The sequence below is a fragment of the Trachinotus anak genome, unplaced genomic scaffold (genome assembly GCF_046630095.1).
Source record: "Trachinotus anak isolate AG129_WGS33_773 ecotype Australia unplaced genomic scaffold, CSIRO_AGI_Tana_v1 ptg000031l, whole genome shotgun sequence".
Lineage (NCBI taxonomy): Eukaryota > Metazoa > Chordata > Actinopteri > Carangiformes > Carangidae > Trachinotus > Trachinotus anak.
Genome location: NW_027273882.1, coordinates 8,419,440 through 8,424,298, shown reverse-complemented (window position 1 = coordinate 8,424,298; position 4,859 = coordinate 8,419,440). Strand labels below are relative to the sequence as shown.

The window sequence follows — 4,859 nt, the reverse complement described above, 5'->3', positions numbered from 1 at the left end:
TGTCTGCGTGTTTCTGTCACTGACTGATCATCAGAACCTAAACTGATTTCTCAACATGTTTACACATTTAATTGTGCAACACAGTAAAATCATGAAATTTCAAAACTTGAATTGTCCTGGTAAACATGTGTGTGTGTGTGTGTGTGTGTGTGTGGGCAGTAACAGACAGGAAGAACCACTGTTAAAGTGGATGTAAACTGTGCTTCATTATTGTCGTATATAATAAATATAAATTCATATATTCCCATCAAAAGGGAAACACACAGTCAAACAAGCAGAAACATGTTTACTGACACTGTCACTGGTGAGAAGAGTGGAGTCTTTACCGCTCGTGGATTTATTATCGCTCACGACTGATTCTGCCAACGTGACAGTAAAAGCTGGCGTGAAGCAACAGACGAAGAGAAGAACAGATGTGGTTCCTGCAGATTCACCAGATCGAAGTTCTCATCACTCACTTCCTACTCTGCTCAAGGCTGGTACATGTTACAGCATCAATCATCTACATGGTCACAATGAAACAGGGCAGATAAAGACATAATGCAGTAAAACAGCATTATATAATACACACATATTTAAATACACAAAAACACTAAGTATCTGTGTGTGTCGTATGAATACAATTCCTTAGTTTCCTTTTTGTTTTCCCTACTTATGTTCCCTCGCCAAAATAAAAGACTTTGAATCAGAGTCAGAATGTAACACCAGAACACTTCCACCAGCTGCAGCCTGTGACCTGGAAACAAAACGAAAACCAGACCACAGCAGCTGAAAGCCGGCGACCCTGAGGAGGCTGACTCTGTTTACTTCTCAGTTTTAACTCGAATAAAGAGGAAGTAAATATCATATGATGAAAACCCTGCAGCTGAAGATACAAACCAAAGAAACAAACAAAAAAACTTTCACTGTCATTTAGTGGAAAGTTTAACGAAAGACCAAGAACAAGTGAGTTTGGAAGTTTATGAGATTTTTGTTTTGTTTGTTTTTATTTTTTTTACCAAACATTATTATTATTTATTAAATGTCCATATTTTCTAATGAGGTTCTGCACTGAGTTGACTGAAAACCATCTGGAACATGTGGCCCCGTCACATTGTTGGTCATCGTGTGTTTTGGTGCAGATCGGTTTTCTGACACTGACGGGACGTGTCGCCTGATGCAGGTATGTGCTCGGTCTTTGTGTGTCTGTAGGTGCAGTCAGACACAAGCGCAGCTGTGTAATTATAGTTTGTGGTGACGCAGTCTGTGACGTGGTGGTTTCTGGGACTCTAAACCCGGCCCGGCGACCTCACAGCATGGGAACGCAGCTCTGACTGATGATACCATGCCAGAAAAAAATTGTTTCATGCTGCCGCTGTTACATTCCTCCTCTGTTTCCTTCCCCACATTCCTCCACTCACTGCTTTTTTCTTTCCTTTCTTGTTCAACATCATCCCTTTTCCTCCTTCTTTGCTTTTCCCTCAACTTTCTCTTCCCACCATCCCTCCTCCCTCCTCCTTCCCTGTTCCTCCTCAGCACCCCTCCTTCTTGTACAGTACCAACGCGCTCCAGCTGCTCCAGTCATAGTTATTTATAATGCCTTAGCTACTTCACTTAAAGGTGCATTCCATAATTTTTTCCCTCCTTTGTTTGAAGTGTGGTTAGGGACAGAAAATTCATTTCTGTTTTTTAAATAATGTGCACAACATTACACCGCTGCACTACACTGTCTGCTGATGAAGATCATGTGATAGGATCAAAAGCTCCAGCACAGACACTAAACTGACGAGTGGTGAGGATGTTTCATCAACTATTTTCCTTCTCGTTTTCTCTCAATGTCATTTTATACCTTTTATGAAGCAGCTGGAATTAGTGAGTTGCTTTCTTGTTTAAAATAGAAGCAGATTAATGTGAAGTGTTACCAAATAATCTTAACTGACATAAAGTAATAAAAATAAATTCAGCTTAAAGTCTCCAGAAACTTCATATATAACATGTATAATGATATTTGTCAGTTTTATTTTGACGTTATACAAAGTGCAGTTGTTGTGGGGGGCGGACCCACAGCCTGTCCCGTACCTGTAGAGCTGCAGGTTCAATAACCAAAACCCCCACAGATCTCCTGAGGAACACTGTGGGGAAAATCAGAAAAGTTTATTTCCTGCTGCAGTGAAAAACTCTGAGGTGCAACAATCACCTGTAGGTTTAAGCGGGAAAACTGGCTATTTCCTCATCAGGTCTCTGCCATGACAAAGTGAAAGTTTCTCTAATTATAGACGGTGAACTTTGGTGGAGCATGAAGCCCGACAGGTTTTCATTCCAGAGACACTTTGCAGGCTTCTGGTTTTGCTTTTGTGCGCTGCTGCTGTTGTCAGAATTACATAAGAAGACAATACATTTTTATGCAGCTGTGACGATGAGTCATAAATTAAACCATTAACGCACTGGAATCATGTTCAAACCTTTGTCTCACTCCGAGAAGTGAAGGCTCGACTCCTCTTCGTGCTGCAGCTCTTTCCTCAGACAGTAACAGGTATGTGCAGCCTCTGTCTTACTGAACTACTTTCATCTTTCATTCAAGCTCCCACCAGGGTGACTGCACACAGACAGACACACAACAGCGTCATTATAGTTTACCTGCTGCCCCAGATTGTTTTAGGGAATTTGGGGATTTTACCAACAGAAGGGAATTATCCTGCAACTACAACAGAAACAAAAGAAAAAGATTCTGTATCCACGGGTTTGAGGCAGGATTTAGATCATGTTGTGTGACACAAAACATTTAGAGTCTGTTCAAAGTCCTGCGACATAAGTCCCCTCCACACACACACTCTCACTATCTTTTACTTCATTTTGAAATCTAAATAAAGGTAGAAAAATATCAGACATTAATACAATCTATTAGAATATTTTTTTCTCTAAGAGTCTAAGAGCTTTATCTTCACTATAATTAGTCCCAAATTACAGTAAATTTATTGTTATTACATAATACACTGCTACTGTTTTATTTCCCAGCAAAGAGATTCAGGTAAGATTTTTATTTATTTATTTTTTCATTCTTAAATTATTCGGAGAAACATCACAGTTGCTAAAACCCCCAGATTGCCAGTAAAAAAGATTTTGACAGTCAAGCAGCAAAAGCAGCAAAGGAGGATTTATACAGAACGCAGTGTTTGGATCATGTGTCGCTGCAGGAGGATTTCCCATGAGCCCTCTGGCCAGCTGCTGCTCATCCGTTAGGACTGCTGTGTTAGTGGATCCCTGACTGAGGCTTTAGGCTGCAGCTCCGCCTCAGTCTGCTCCACCAACCCCTCTGTTTATGTTTACATGGCTGTTACCACAGCGACAACACCTTCACGCCCTGTGGACTTCCACCCCTGGTCTGTGGACAGACAGAAGAGCGAGTGAGATAGAGACACAGAGGAGGAGAGAGAGGAGGGAGGGGAAGCCTCTGCCAGGGCTGCGTCCCATTCTGAAGAGTTCACTTCCTCTACTTGTTTCCTTATTCAGCATTTAACCCTGAACGGTTCTCTCTGTTGTTCTCTTCCTTTTATCTCATGGTAATAAAATTGATTTATAACTGATTAATGATTATTTTGCAGAATGCAGACAGTTTTGTTTTATCTCAAATAAATGACTGAGAGATAAAATAATAAACTTTATTTACATGAATATGTTAATAGTTACATTTTATTGTCAGTGGTTCTGTTTAATATTTTGTGTCATTTGTTTGGTATTGATAGGTTTTAATTGTGGATTATACTGTATATACTGTCCTGTCTATCTAATACTTGTACTTGCACAAAAAAAAGTTGAAAAATAAAAAAGGAAAAATTTTAATTCAGAGATTAAAAAAAGTTTGATACATGAATGTGTACAAAAACTTTTTCTCAAGTTAAAAACTAAAGTTATTTTCCCTCTCTCATCTTTTTTTATAGTCACTTGAATGTCTGCGTAGACATGACCAAAAATGGAGCAAGGAGACAGGGGAGGAAACAGAGTTCTGGAAATGGACAAGTCCCAGGATTCCCAGGCCCCAGAGGCCTCGGCTCTCTCGGCTCGACGTGGCGTCACATCCTCGGCAGCTCTGTACTGTTATTTTTGGATCATGTGTGAACTGGTTTTTGTGGCCTTGGCAGCTGCAACACGCAATAACAGACGTACACACACACACACACACACACACCCTGTTTTAAGAGTCAGTGACGTTAAAACACTACTGATCTTTATTTGTCTCATACAGGAGGTGCACAGCTTTGATGTAAAAAGACATTACATCACTGTGGGGCTAATGTGAAGGGTAATATGTTAGTGTGTAAATAGACTCGTAGCCATAGATGACATTTCTGGGCTACTAGCTAATATTAGCATCTGAATACTTTATTTTTATACATTACTATTCAGTTTAAAGAGAGATAAGGACAAAATAATGAAGGAAGTGAGGACACAGAAATGACATTAGGAAGTTGGTTTTAAGGCCTAAAGATATAAAATTCAGTAAAATTGATATAAAAGGTTCATATTTTACATATAGTTTAATCTTTAGACCACAGTGACGTGTAGTGGGATCTCATTCAAACAGGAATCGCTCCTCTTCCCTCTGACGCTGCTGTTTCCCCATTAAAGTTAAACTTTAACAGAAGTTTTCCACTCGTTTCTCTTGAATGAATCTACCCCCTGGTTCCTGTCTCCATAGCAGATCCAACACATAAATAACAGCCCTGTTTTGGTTTGGTCTGTTTCCCTCTCACAGTGGCTCATGAGTCAGCGTGTTTGTTAGTGTTTGTGTTTTTTCCAACAGTTTCACTGTGATTTTGTTGGTTCACTTTTTCCTCCTCTGCTCTCACAGGCTGCATGACACAGCAGGTTTCGAGGGCGAG

At 40.1% G+C, this 4,859-nt stretch overlaps 2 long non-coding RNA genes across 2 annotated transcripts; one reads left to right on the top strand and one right to left on the bottom strand.

Annotated features, from left to right (window-relative positions):
• Window positions 1-1,876: 1,876 nt before the first annotated feature.
• Window positions 1,877-3,957, bottom strand: LOC139612134 (uncharacterized). Its single transcript, XR_011686444.1, has 3 exons — window positions 2,442-3,957; window positions 2,177-2,344; window positions 1,877-2,111 (listed from the first exon to the last, which is right to left on the bottom strand). It is a non-coding gene; the product is annotated as an uncharacterized lncRNA (long non-coding RNA).
• Window positions 3,415-4,621, top strand: LOC139612135 (uncharacterized). The gene is made up of 2 exons (XR_011686445.1): window positions 3,415-3,539; window positions 3,918-4,621. It is a non-coding gene; the product is annotated as an uncharacterized lncRNA (long non-coding RNA).
• The last annotated feature ends 238 nt before the right edge of the window (window positions 4,622-4,859 follow it).